Source organism: Somniosus microcephalus, chromosome 15 (genome assembly GCF_052327205.1).
Source record: "Somniosus microcephalus isolate GS21.2 chromosome 15, FLI_Smic_1.0, whole genome shotgun sequence".
In the NCBI taxonomy this organism is placed as follows: Eukaryota; Metazoa; Chordata; class Chondrichthyes; order Squaliformes; family Somniosidae; genus Somniosus; species Somniosus microcephalus.
The window spans coordinates 86645942-86661483 of NC_141001.1; the positions used below are offsets into that span (position 1 = coordinate 86645942).

Here is a 15542-nt window from a genome sequence, read left to right on the forward strand (position 1 = left end):
CCATCTCCACACAGCCAAGAGACAGCAGCTTTACTACCTCTTTTGAAATTTCTAGCTCTAAATGGACTGCTTAAAGGGCAATTCTGCCTTTCCCTTCGCTCCTAATTCCTTAGTTGCCAAAAAAATAAAGCTGTCAGAAAAAAACCACACGCACAATGTTGACTGGCGTGCTATAAAGCTCGGTTGTATTTTTTTAATGTTGTTTTCCAGAAGTACTTTATAGGAACATGCAATGCAGTGCATTTATACAGAAGTGTAAGGTTCCACATGAATAAAAGGAACTGCTGCGGGCGGACCGATAAATATCTTTTTAAAACTACTGGTACACAAGCAAAGACCCCCACGCCCCCCAACACACACTCACACACCTCCAGAGATGTGCAATAAGATCGAGAATGTGAAAAACAAGGCGTTGGGTTTAAAATCTCTGCAATGATGTAACTAAAGCCGGTCAGATGCAAGTGGTGCAGAGAGATGGTGGGGGAAAAAAAATCTCAATGTTCATTTAATGGTTCGTACGTCACGTTCCAGCAAAATGCCTTTGTGAGTAGTTTTTTTTGAGACCACTTGCTAAAAATAGCAGCGGGGTTTGATCGCACTCCAGAAATAGACGGAGGGATTCACTTGTATAAAAAGAGAGCGCGGGTGGAGGAGAACCTGAAAGCGACTGCTATGTTTGCAACTCAATCAGGAAATTAATTATTAGAACACTTTTTTTTCCTGAACAGAGCAATCCTAAGCGACGGTAAGTAACAGTTGCATGTACAATTATTTCAAGTTTTACAATGCATTTAAAAAGCGGATTGTATTTTTTTCTTTACCTGAGGAGTAATGCTGCTCATCGCGTGTCCATGCATATGTCATTTAGCGAATGCACGTCCTCGATGGTGGGCAGCAGGTAGATGGGGAATCACCCTAATGTTAAATTTTTGAATCAATAGCGGTTGGAACTCGCTCTCTGTCGGCGCTGTTGAGTCTTTTATTTTCAGTAAGTAAACTGAACAGACCAGATATGTTCCATAGACAAGGCAGTATAAATGTGACATTTTGTTATTACACGTAGTAGAGAACAGAGCCTAAGAAGACTGGACGTATGGAGTATGGAAAAAGAGGGTAAAATACAACATGTAACCCTGGCGTTTTATTTACATGGCTGAATTGTAAATGCATAGTTTAGAATTGCTCTGTATCTTCAATGCAAATAATATCAATCCTCAACATGCATTTTTCATTTCTACTACTACTGCGAATAATAATCAATGACAGCACTCACTCTGAGCTGGAATCACAAATGTTACCAGGTGTGTGGGAGTGTTGATAGGTGTGTGTAAAAGTGTATGGGGAGAGGACTCCGTGGTCAAAATGGCAACTGTTGCAACAACTTTGTCAACAGTTTTTCTCTCTTCTGAAGTTTTAATAACAATACTAACAACTGAGGTACACCAAATATTTTCTTCCTAGCCTTTTGCAATATCCTGATGTTTTCTTTACATCGGTCATATGTGCCCAATGCTACCTCTTGACTTTCCCTATCCATTGTGAATGTGGGTTAACACTATTACAAGTGTGTATTTCTTCCCGCCTGTATTTTTGAACTCACTGCCGGATGGTGATTTGTAGAATGGGAGGCTATAGGATGCTTTATTTAGCTCTCTTCTCCCACGTCATCCTTTTTTTGTCCCCTTACTGCTCTTACCACTGTGCATCACACTTCCCCTCTCACTTTGCTGTTCTTAGTCATATTCTGTTTCGATGAGTGGGTGGAATCACTATTTCAGTGATGTTGTTATGGGAAGGCTATGTGCACTGCACTTTCTAGTACTGCCTCTACTCACACTCCATCTGACCCAGTACCCTGTCTGGACAGCGGTGCTTCGAAGAGGACAGGCTGAATCGCATTATTAATATGTACATTAGAGAACATATTGAGTGGGTACTGGTAACATTAGCAAATTTAAAATGAAATAACTCTCCCTTTCACCCAGAGTGCATTCACTTCGCCAACAAATCGTCACAATCTTTCTTTACCAACACAGCACTATGAAGAGGTACAGAGGATAATGTACAGTCGAAACACATATGTAAATTGATTTGGTTCAATATGCATAATAAATTATATGTGTTTAGACTGCATGAATTTTGCGACAGATGGACGAGGATCTGATTGTCTACGTAAGCATCAGGCAAACAAATTGAAATTCATTTGTACATGCGAGGATGCGCACTCTGCATAGGTGTAAACTTAAATAAAGGCGAATAATGTTACGTTTATATCTATGTCATTTTAGCGACAGCTTTGCGGTACGCAGAATGCAATTAGACACACTGTGAAAGATAACCCCGATAGGATAGTGAGATGGATGGGACATACAGATACAGAAGCATGCATCAATGAAGCATACATGTTAGTCATCATGTTTACAGAGACGTAGATACACGCTACCTAATAAAGAATCTGCATATGATCTGCATTCACAGACAACAGTATGTTCTGTAAATAAACACTTGCTGATTAACCTACACCAACACCCACCTTTTGTAACAGACCTGCCGCGTTTGCATGGCACCAATGTGCACTGTATAATAACCCAGCGCCAATGTTCAACAGCCCGTTGCTGTGTGGGTCTGTTGTTGAGGTTTTCTGGGTGCTGTATAGACGTATTTACAAGCCGGCCATATAGCATTAAATGGACACGTGCAGGAAATGACAATCTCCATCTCACAGTATCGCGTTCCAAAGGTACCTTCCCAGTGCTTGGTTGTTCTTGGCGAAACTCATAACCTCGCCTAAGGTTATTAGTGTATTCAATAATTCAGAGTGGCGGTGTAATTTCTCCACTCCGATCGTGGAACAGCATGGTTTCAAAGTCGTGACTGTTAAGTGAGTAATCTGCGTGGATGCGTCATGGCTCCAGTCACAGTTCACTCGGAACTAGGGAAAATCGTGACTTACTTGATACATCCCGAAATGAAAGACTCCCAATCAGAACTTTGCAAACAAGACTGCTGTGCATCGGGGCGATCTGTTCGGGTTTCTTTTATTATCCTCCATAGTAAGAGAAGGTTGGTCCTAGAATACCTAATTACCAAGATCGTGACCCTCCCACACAGTATAATAACTTATATACTTTCTGTGGGTGAGAGGAATTTTAGTTTACAATTGCGGCTGACACTTTAACGTGCTGAATCCAAGACTGGAAGTGGAAGGAAGAGGTAAGTCGGATCAGGACTTTTCAAAGGAATTGTTCTTGTGATCATTAGTTTTGTAGATGCAGATATTCGTGGCATTGGTGTATCATAGTCAACCGTCATATTGTTATAGTAACCTCGACAGTGAGCATTAGTTTTTGAGATGCAGATATTCGTGGCGTTGGTGTATCATAGCCAACCGTCATATTGTTGTGGTAACCTTGATAAGCGAATTGTGCTCCCGGTGGAGGAGCTGTTTAATTAGTGTTTTTTTCTTTATAACCGCTGTAAAGCGTTTTGATGTTACACGTCCTTGCATATTTATATTCGCATATCATATTATTCCATATAATCAAATCAAGGACAGCGCGCCGCAGTAAAGAGTTACTAAGAATGATTAAAACTTCACCTGCTCTTCTGCTATGGCCTGAGCCCCACCGTTGCCATTGCTACCAATCGTGCATAGTTCCAAGGGTGGAGCAAGATACTGGTTTTGGACTTTTCTCCTTGGTGCTTGGCGAGTACTGACTGTGAGCTGCCAGAGCTAATGTATACAAACAGTGACATCACCCAGTTTGCGGTTGGTCACCCCCTTCAATACCATTCACGTCTAACGTGGTTCACTGTGGTTTTGTGGCTAGGCGCCGTGCATGGAAGGCGACCCAGACAATCCTTGGCGCTGCGCGGGCTCGCCAATGGCTGGAGCTTTAAGTCTGTTGTGGAGATCTGTTTAATTGGGAGTGTGTCTTTTTGAAAGGGGGGCCCTGAAATGAGCTCTTTCGGGATTGGATGATGACGATTCAGTGGACACCAATGAGCTTGCGCGCCAGTCTCTATTTATTTACTGGTCAGGGTGCAAGTACCCTCTTTTACGCAGCGCCACCAGTCTGCAGTACAGACTCCACTTGGAAAAGATCGTGATCCTCGCTAGGATTTAAGTCAATTTCTCCATCATCTATCTCTCTCTCCATCTCCCTCGCTCTTTATATCTCTCTATCTTTAGCTCCCTCCCTCTAATCTATCTCTTTCCATCTCTCCCCCGCTCCCCATCTCTCTCTCTCGATATTATATATATATGTGTGTTAAAAAAAACATGAATACTCAGCTCCTGCTCCATAAATGAGTGGACTGTATGGGTGAGGCAATGCCTCGGAGGAGATGGGGAAAAGCCTGGATCTTGTCAGGGTGGCGATGAATGGGGGTAGATCCAGACACGCCGTGGAGAGCGATGGGGGGAACCCGAGTGGAGCGCCAACCAACGGCTCCATCTGAAGATAGAGGGCGAGCGGCAAACCTCCAGATCTTCGCCTCTCGACACCGTGGAATTTTTTTTTTGTGTGTGCCGTTTCTCTTTGCTGGAGCAGCCGGATTCTTCTCCCCCTCCCCGCCAGCGCCCGCGGATTTGTCTTTCTCGAATCTTTTTGCGGTCTGGGCTTGCTGTATGTGACTCTGTAGCCGGGAAGCCCTTACCCCAAAAAGCATTCGCGGAGGACGCGTTCATCGAGGATGCCCCAAAAGACGCTGCAACAACTGGCAACTCGGACTATCGCCGCGCACGAGAGAGCAGCCCCCCGACCTGCTCAGCAGCTGCTTGCCCGTGTCAACAGGAGACCATTGCATTGCCCCAACTTCTTCCCAACTGCACAAAATACCCTCCCCAGGCCTCGTTCCCCCTACCCCCAACTTTTCTCTTTCCACCCCGTCGGCCCCCAATGTGACACAGACACACACACACACAACACACACACGCCACTGCTCAGCAAGCCCAGCCACAATAAATGCGAATGGACTTCTTCCACCCCCCAAAAAAAGTTTTTGCCAGAACATCAATTCTGCTTTACAACATCAATAAACAGTTCGTTCAGAGTCTGCCGCTGACGAGCTGTGTGCAAGAGCCGGACAAAATGGCTGTATAGAGCTTCCACTCACATCCTGACGATAAGCGTCCCACGATAATAATTGTAGTTTTGCTTATTATTTAATCAAGATAAAGAAGGGACGTAAAATAAACAGGGGAATGCAGCCAAAGTTCCAAACTTTCCCAATAAATGGGCTAAGGAGGGCGTCCCAGTATACATGGATACATAGGCAACGTGCACGGCCGTGCCATGCTCTCCCTATCGTATTCCATTCGTATTTCTTTTTAAAACTCCTTTGTAACTGCAAAGCCACACATTATTGAGCTCTATCATCCCTCGATACAGCGTAACTGTTAAAATAAAGAGATAGTTAAATACGGTTCAGGCAAAACAGGAGCAGAAACGATGCCCATTTCACAGTGCATCCGAGCTCAGGAGCTTTGAGATAGAGCTCTTAGATTACAGCAACAGTGGGAGACCGTTTGCATTTAGCATGATACCTTAAAAGAAGATCTATGTATGTAGATTGTGTACGTTTTGGTAAAATAAACTTTTTCTAGTAGGTCGAGTTTCATTTTAATTACTTGGGAAGTTGAATAAGAAAGTTAAATAAAGTGAACATCTATCAGATTTCAGTGACCAATTCTGCCCTTTCAACTCAAAAAATGAAAAACATAACAAACAATATAATGCATCCATAACAAGGAAAATAGATGTATCTATTACCAATCTAAATGAGCTCTGAATAATACATAGTTTAATCCTGAAAATTAGCATTGAATATACGACTGGGAATCTCTTTCTGAAGTTCAACAACATTACTTGTAGGAGATATAAAACATTGTTAGGCCTTTACTGAGTATCAAGACAGGAAGTTGTATATATAGGGACTAATAAATTGTGAGCTTGGATGAAAAAAGAATGCAAAATTATGTATGCGGGTTGTTTCCAAAATCTGATAGAAGTTGTGCAGTCAGGATGATTGCAAAAATGACCTGCTAACAAATTGCTGCACTTTTGATGTAGCTGCAAACTTTAATTCCCATTGAACTTTGGTGTGACACGTAAACCTCTTTAAGATCATTCAGTGTCCTCTTAAAACTTACTTATTAAATGGTCGCAGGTGTTAGTCGCCCTTGCAGCAAAACATTGTTTTTTTCCCTAAGATCTTTCACCTTTTCCACAATAAAGATAACCATTGTAGATTCTGACTTCATACATATCTTAATCTCAGGGCTTGACAGGGTAAATGCAGGGAAGATGTTTCCCCTGGCTGGGGAGTCTAGAACCAGGGGTCACAGTCTCAGAACAAGGGGTTGGCCATTTAGGACAGAGATGAGGAGAAATTTCTTCACTCAAAGGGTGGTGAATCTTTGGAATTCTCTACCGCAGAGGGCTGTGGAGGCTCAGCCATTGAGTATATTCAAGGCAGAGATCGATAGATTTTTGAATATTAAGGGAATCAAGGGATATGAGGATAGTGCAGGAAAGTGGAGATGAGGTAGAAGGTCAGCCATGATCTTATTGAATGGTGGAACAGGCTCGAGGGGCCAAATGGCCTACTCCTGCTCCTATTTCTTATGTTCTTATGTTAATCAACATTAGCAGACCCATAAACACGTACGTATGGGCTATGATTTCTTAAAAAAAGATAAAGCTTTTCCTTTGTTGTTTAGAGAGATTGGTTTCATAAAATGAGACCATCGGATTAGAGCTATAGCAACAAAATGATTTAAGTAATGCAGAAAAGACAGCTTAGTATGAAAGAAAAGGCTTTGCTCCTTGTATCCATATCTGCAGCTAATTTATCAACTTTCTGAATTAGCATTTTGTGCAGCAATTATGAAGATGTGTTATCTAAGAAATTGTAAACTTATAGTGAGGTTATATATTTGAATAAGCATTAGGAACTTTTTTATATTTTGAGAAGAGAAATGCATGAAAAAGGGACTTGCATTTTTATAGCGCCTTTCATGACCTCAGGACATCCCAAAGCTGTTTACATATAATGAAATATGTTTGAAGTGTAGTCACTGTTGCAATGTAGGAATTGTATATACATACAAGTAATCACAAGCATAGGTAAGAGTATATATACAGTATATCATATGGTGCATATCTACTGTTTACAACATATATCACACATAGTTATTTAAAGAAAGATATTTGCCAATTTCACTGAATATAATACTGACGTCCTTTCTCGTTAAATCCCCCCATGTACTAGGAACTAAAGAGACAGTACAATTCGCCTTGTCACAACTATTGTGCTGTAGCTTAGTACTTATGTATTTAAAATAAAAACAGAAAATGCTGGAGATACTCAGCAGGTCAGGCAGCATCTGTGGAGAGAGAAACAGAGTTAACGCTTCAGGTCGATGGCCTTTCGTCAGAACTTATGTATTTATATTTATTGATGTAAGATTTACAAGTGTTATATTTGAGAATGTTTGTATTTTTTTTACAGGTTTAGAGGATACAATGTTGTGTTTTCACAATTTCACTTGAGTTTATCATGTTACAATTCCATTCTTTTCAACTTTATAAACTAGCTACATTTCACGTCCATTGTCTTTCACGTGAGTAAGGGCTGATACTTCAGAAGTGAAATGTCTGCCATGGAACCTGATGTCAAGATCTGGTCAGGAAAACTTCCAGCATATTGATATAGTTGGTGGTGCCATGTTGCCAATTTTACATCCTGTACCCTCTAAAAATCCTTAGATTTTAGGCCTAGGATGCTTAAAATTGCACAGATATGACAATATGGCAGCCACACTTTCTAAACTGGGCTTTTTTTTCTACATTACACAAATTACCCTTTCACAGCCCAATTTTATTTTCTAACTGCATGCACATATATTGAACATTAGTGTTTCTAGAAATCCAAGGAGAATGTTAAGTTTCTTTTTAAATTCATGGAATCAATACAGTGTCTACAATGTAGTTGTCTTAACAATTCTTAATATTCAAGCTGATATTATTTATAGAACCTAAATTTTAATGACACGTCCAAATATTATTCCAGTATTCAAAAGATATGTGATCACGTGACTTCATAATCTATCAAAGTAATTTACATTAAATAACCTTCTTTCTATAGAATAAACTGCCTAACCAGCATTATCTCCATTTTTAAGATCTAAAGGATATGATATTTACCATGATTCATTCATGTCACAGTCTTGTAAACAATAACTTTCTAACATAGTATTATCTCTGCATGCACCACAGGTGACCTAGCTAATACTCCATTTTATTATTTAACCTATCCTACACAAATGGTGTACACATATTTAAAAAAAAAGTTAGGATATCTGGAAACTAGTTAGAGTTGAAATGTGCTTTCTATTTAGACAAGTAATATTGGGGAAAACATGAAGTAGCTGTAATGTCACTGATGAGGTCATCTCTATTTTCTAAACTGCACTGACCTAACCATATAAACCCACTCAGGTGGAGCTAAAAGATCCCATGGCCACTATTCGAAGAAAAGTAGGGGAGTTCTCCCAGTGTCCGAGTTAACAGTTATCCTTCAACCAACACTACTACATTTTTTAACCTTTTTATCTTATTGGTCATTTATCTCATTGCTGTTTGTGGAACCTTGCTGTGCGCAAATTGCCCTTTCTACAAATCCACGGTGACTGCACTTCAAACATGCTGTGAAGCACTTTGGGATGTTCTGAGGATGTGAAAGGTGCTATATAAATGCAAGTTCTTTATTGTTAGGTAGATGCTAGTGATTGGCTGTATTGGAACAGCTTGGCTAGAGGAGCGAACAGGCTTTCAGATTTAAAGTAATTGGTAGAAGGATTAGAGGGGAGTTGAGGAGAAGTTTTTCACCCAGAGGGTGGTGGGGGTCTGGAACTCACTGCCCAAAAAGGTGGTAAAGGCAGAAACCCTCATTGCATTTAAAAAGTACTTGGATATGCACTTGAAGTGCTGTAACCAAAAGCTGGAAAGTGGGACTAATCAGGTAGCTCTTTTTCGGTCGGCACAGACACGATGGGCTGAATGGCCTCCTTCTGTGCCGTAAACCGTAAACCTCTATGACTACATCAAGGGGCGATAAGATATGCAATATGGGTCAAACTTTTCCAGACTTGTAGGATGCTTTAATTAGTTTGATATACTGTAGGAGTTTCTGGATTATTCCCTCTTTCCCCTTTTAACCAATACAACTTTGAGGCAAAAATTGTTATATTCTATGCAGGCTGTGAAAATAAGACAAAGAACAGAATTTTGAGGAACTTAATATGTGAAGATAATAATAGTGTGACAGTCTAATGTAAGCTGACTTGGTAAAGTAACTCTACTTTTTAGTACTAATAATTTATAATACTTTATCTGTATTATTTGAGTGATTGTGCGCACATTATAAGGAGACTACAGATGTTTCAATAATATATTGCATGTTTATGCCCAACTGATGAGACCTACAAAAAAGTTGAGGATTGTAATACAGTATCTGGAATGGATAATGAAGTCAAAACCATAGCAAGCCTCTACTTTCTAAACCAACATGGTTTACGTAGAATAACTTGTCTTGCCATAACCACAACATGCACCTATGTAAAAGGTAATGAAGCAATTATAATAATTGAGGATCTGATTAACTCCCCATAAAGTTAGAAAACATCCCATGAACAATTGCAACCATTTCTTCGTGTAGACAGCTGAATAGACTGCTGAAATATTTACATTTGATATTTGTGATTACATTAACCAGAATAGGCCTAAAATAAATACATCACTTTTTCTTGTTAGATCATATAATTCAAAAAGTGAAACTCTCAGTCTTTTATTTTAATTGCATACATTGGAGATCTGACATTTTGCAACAAACCATCTCAAAACTGAATAAACATTTATGAAACCAATTTTATTCAGCTCAAATGTAGAAATGTGCAGTTTATCTTGGACACGTGTTACTCTTTGCTGTTGGCTAATATATGTTTTTTTCTCTCCATGCAGAATATTTTCATATCTAACCTGCTTCGGTAATTTGGCATGGTATACTAAGACTTATATTAACATATAGAAGAAATGCCCTACTAGTACATGAAGTTTTGTGACAACATAAGAATCTGAACATTCCTATAAAAAAATATCAGGTAAGGACAGATACTTTTTACAAATTATTTTGTGTGTACATATTAAAATATCAGCCTTTTTCACACAGTAGACAGAACAGAAACTAAATGGTACATTGCTGCTCTTGGATAAAATAAAGAATTAGCAAATTGTTACCCAAGTTGGCATCAAACACATCTGATAGTCAACTCTTAAATGTTATTTTACACAAACAAGGAGCTTGTTTTGTTTGCAATTTTTAGATGTTTGGATGAACTGAAGGAATCAGAAGCAGGAAGTTATTTTAGCAAACTAACCACCTTGCATACAGTTGAAAAAGGTAGGACATATTTTGAGGTACAGTTTCCTACAACTCCACATACAAGATGTTTTACTTTATAAAAAGTGCTGCCCCTCCTATACAGTTTCAAGAGGTAAATAATGACAATACATATGATAGACATAATTGAACTACTTTTTGTAAGATCCATGTGGATTTTTTGAAATATCTTTAAGGAGTTGGAATATGTAGAATCAGTTTTTCCCTTTAAGCATTTAGTTTAAATAAACAGTTAGAGACCTGGTAAAGTTAATGTTCTGTTTTGCAAATGTATACAGCACGTTTTTGTTGAAAAGTTAGCTGTTCTGAGCAAAATCCTGATTATTCCCAGAATAGGCCCTTAGTAATCAAACTATTTGTGTTGTCCATGTATTAGAAATATGATGTAAGTCAGATTCCCCTTAAAATAAAATACCTGCTCTTTTCTGGATTAAATAAACTAGATATTCAGCTAGAATTTGGTGACCCATTAAATACTTAATCAAGTAGCTGTTACCTTTTGACCACAAGCACTTAACAGGAAAGAATGGTAGATAGTCCTGCATATTACATAGTCCTGGTTAAAGGGAAATAAAATCCTAACTATATATTCAGGAAATTACTTCTAAATAAAGAAGTTGGCTACTAGCAAATAGCGTGCTGGATAAAAGAAGAAAGAGAGCACAAATTACATTAAAGTGGTGGTAAGCAAACGGCTAAGTTTTGTAAGGTCAGTGTTAGCTGTTAGGTATAGGGTGGGCAACATTGAAGGGGGGAAACTACAGCAGACAATATCAACTGGAATTCTTCCCCTTCCAAACTCGAATTACCCACATTTCACCTCTTCATCAAATTGCATGTCTTAACTTACATGATTTGAAAAGTCAAAGAGAGTTCCAGATAAATAATATTTGGGACCATCCTCAACAAAATTCGATAGTAATTCGAAATTGCTCTACAGGTTTCTATGAAATGAATAAAAAACATAGTTCTAGCTAACAATTCGCCTGATAGGAGTCCATATGATTTGTTGAAAAATGCTGAAAAAAAACCCAAGTTTCTATCGGATATTTGTCTAGGATACAAATAGGAGGTTTAGTGAGGAGCACCTATATAAAGTAGGTCAACCAGTTTGGGTCCGTACTTGCGTCGATTGCATGCTGGAGCAGTCGATTAAATCCTTTCTTTTTTGGACTGCAAGTTCTTCACGAAAATGCCCCTCCGAAGTAATTCTTCTCATTGGTGTCAAGTAACCGCCTATCAATTATGAAAAAAAGTCTATGAGAAAATTAAGAAAGGTACTTGCCCTCCACATAAAGATTCACAAATCGTAGAAAAAGTTTCTTGAGAATTACTTTTTGTTTACGTCCCAAGGTGGTACATTGTAATTGCATTCCTTTGCGGGCGGGGCACTTGCCGAGAACGCCCAGAGAATGCAGCTGTATCTATCTTTCTATTGATTGATTTATCTTTGTTATATGCTATTAAGGTACTTTCGATTCTTAAATCTAACACTTTCAGCATAACATGACGTAATTACCTTTCTAAATTTATGCTGAACAATTTGCAGTTACTGACAAGCTTATGTTATTTATTTTAACCCTTTGCCGTCGTTTAACTACGTTTTGCTTCAGTACCCATTGCATAATTAATATTTTTACGTTGACTGACAAAGGGTTAAAAAGAAAGGACATAGAAAGATATATAATAAAAGTCAGGTATTCTATCTGAAAGGTTTTTTTTTGTATAGGTTGCGTTTGGAATGACGAATTGAAATTATTTTAGGTAAGTAAAGGTAACTCATTTTGGAAATGTAATTAAGACGTCAGGCACTCGGGCGGTTTCCTTTTCAGGTGAAATAATCTCATATCGTCTGAAAAGGAGATATTTTCAAAGTAAACGTATGGTACAAAGTACCTTAATGTCACAAAAGTGTTATGGTAATACTTGATGAATTAGATAAAGAAGCATGTAATAAGTTGAATGCTTTTAAAATCATGCTACTTCATTTTTACAATAATTTGTTTCAAAGAACCACGTTACATATTTGTGGACATCATTTTATTTAGTAAAATTGACTTATTTGGTGTTAACATATTGTGAATGCCAAACGTGTGCTAATAAGTTCTTCAGATAAAGTTACATTAAATGAGTCCATAAATAAAGTGCTAGCTACAATAAACATAACATTAACTCCTCAATTATTATTAAAAGTGCTAACATTGCAAAGATAATCATTAAAAATACCTGTAGGCAGATGACAATAGGATGCATGTATATTATAGTTGCATTATACGGTATGTGTTGTAGTATTAATATGTATAATAAATTTGTATTTAAAATAATATACAATCAGCATTTTATCTTAAACATGACATCTGTATCCTTCCACAATTGCTCAGAAGGTAAATGCATCACACAGTCTGTTAATAACCCATGCAGACCAGGAAGATCCCAGGTTTGTACTTTTACCCAATCCTGAGATAGATGACTTTAGAAAGGACTTAATGCTATAATTGACCTCAGTGTTCCTGAACCAGGGAGATGAACAAATTAACTAGGGTCCTACTGCTGATCACTGTCCACTGTCCCCAAGTAAAATGTTAATGTATTTTGACATTGAGAAAGTACAGGATAGGGCACATCTGTAATGCCCCCTTCCCCATTGCCAAATGACCTCCTGGTGCTCACTGTCTTGGATAATCTATGGAGGATGACCATTTTGATGGGGTACTGGAGGGTTGCTAGAGCCCAATGAACTATACTCCAACAAAATATGACCACTTTAAGGAGAGAAGATGAGAAATGGGGAGAAAATTGAAGGGGAATTATTGATAACTGTCTTTGTGTGTTAAAACTATGCAAACTATCATGAACATCTTTATAAACATAATAGATTTGAACCTGGTGCTGGTAAATATCTTAAACATGTTCTTTCAAAACATATACTGTTAAAATTGCTTGTTGTCCATATAAGCCACAAACTTAATCTATGTTACTCTTCTGGTTCCATTTTCCTCAAAAATAGATATTTAAAAACATAAAAATTAATAAAATAAAATCTTAAACATAAGAAAGATTTCAGAACATCAGATAAACATATCATATTTACCTTTAAGATAGGCAAACAACTTCCCATTTTTATAATGGTTTTGTAAAAAGGCTTTGAACCATATGTTAAAAAACAATATTTTATAAAGTAATACAAATTATTACCAGTTGTGTAAACCATTTTAACCAAATATAAAGCTAAACAAATGATCAATAGACAAATGTCTTTCAGGTCCTATTTAATAACTGATGGAAGCAAATATTTACTTTATGGGACTCTTGTCAAATGTTTGTATCAACCATTGTTTTATTAGCAAATAAGTAATCAATATTTTATCTTAAGCATTAAAGATACTTTAATCTTGGACTTACATACAGTAGAACATAACCATACATAATATCATTTGTAGGTATATAATTTGTGTGTAACACATAGCACAGTACTGTGAACTGTGGTCCTCAAAATTAATATTATATAAAAATGATATTATTTTATCATTAGTATTAGCAGAAAGAATTACATCTGTTTTTTTGTATATGTGTATAGAGAGTTTAAATTTGAGTTTTTTTTCCCTGTGTAGGCTTTGATAACTTTTTCCTGCTTACATTGGACAGTAGATTTCAGACTCCAAGAAAGAAACATTCACAGATGAAAAAAAAGCAAAGCTATTCTATAATAGAAAGACAGTATTTCTAATTAGTTAAATAGGGATTACAATGTTAATATTAGAATGTATGTAACATTGCAGATGAAAGCTAAAATTTCCTGCAGACAATTGGTTTCATTGTAGCTGAACATTTGACTCAAGCTAATTCTGGGAACTGAAATATAACAAAATAACAAAAGGCTATCAGACTTAAATTAGAATTCTATGTATATATTCTACTGTAGCCCACTATTAAAGTATATTTAACTGTACTGGTTTATTGGGTTAGTAAAACAATAGTGGGAGATGCAAACATTGAATTGATTCAACAGAAGCCAAAACATTGTTTATAGTCAAAAGCTAAGTCGAATGTGTAACATTGCAAATCAAATGTGCATTAATACTTAAAAAAAAACTGCAGTAAAAATATCACTGCGCTATAAAAATGTAGGTAAATTACTGGATCTGTGGCACCTTCAAGTATCTGTATTAAAAACAGAAACCTGCTTTTATTACTTCCAATGATTACAAATAAAATACTGATTTTTTGTAATAAATCTGAGATATGAACTAATAATTTGTTACTTTTTCCAATCACATTTTTGATTGTGTGGAACAATGTGGGATATCAGATTTTTTGGTGTTATTTTTGTAGCAGAGGTTTCGACTAGATTGGGTTGCATTATTTGGAGCAAATACAAAGAGACATACAGAAAAAAATCTTGCTATTTTATATATATTTCACAGATGTCTGAGGTAAATATTGGCAGGTATTTATATGAAATAGAAATATGTTTCTATAGGGTGATGTGAATTTTAAGGAACATTTTGAGATGTTTTGTTTTAAATGTAAAACAATTGACTAGAAGTGATTGGACTTGTTAAGCAATGTTTACATTATAATTGAGAATTTTACACTGGTACAAGACTTGATGAACAACATAGAATTCTAATAGATGCAGCAAATGAGCCTCTATCATGTATATTGCATTCTGCATTGTCTAAAAGATAAAAATTATGGGCTGAACGTATAGTACATTATTTAGATATTTTTTTAAAGAATGCAAATAATATTCTGGTGAGAAACCAAACCTATAAACATTGACTAGAAATTAATCAAATACACAGAAAGGGAACATTCACTGTATTGTATTAATAATTCACTGTATTGTATTAATCAATTGGTAATAAAAGGAAATTGTCATTTTAGTATATGGTATGTTTGTACAAAAAATCTGTAATTGATAAAAACTTACTGATGTTAGTGTTTTGTTACTTGTAATCCAAAATAGGTAGCTTGTGCTACATTTGGTTAAATGATGTGCCTTAGTTGCTCTCCGTGTACGTGTATATTAGAAGATCTGCTTGAAGACATTTTGTATAAATAAGGATAATCTCAAT

At 37.0% G+C, this 15542-nt stretch overlaps 1 long non-coding RNA gene across 2 annotated transcripts; it reads left to right on the forward strand.

Moving 5' to 3' along the window:
* Window positions 1-438: 438 nt before the first annotated feature.
* On the forward strand, window positions 439-14066 carry LOC147107062 (uncharacterized). Of its 2 annotated transcripts, XR_015081015.1 has the most exons (4): window positions 439-745; window positions 10026-10165; window positions 10388-10464; window positions 12194-14066. It is a non-coding gene; the product is annotated as an uncharacterized LOC147107062 (long non-coding RNA). The 2 variants fall into 2 exon arrangements; XR_015081014.1 differs by having other exon boundaries at window positions 453-745; window positions 10388-14066.
* The last annotated feature ends 1476 nt before the right edge of the window (window positions 14067-15542 follow it).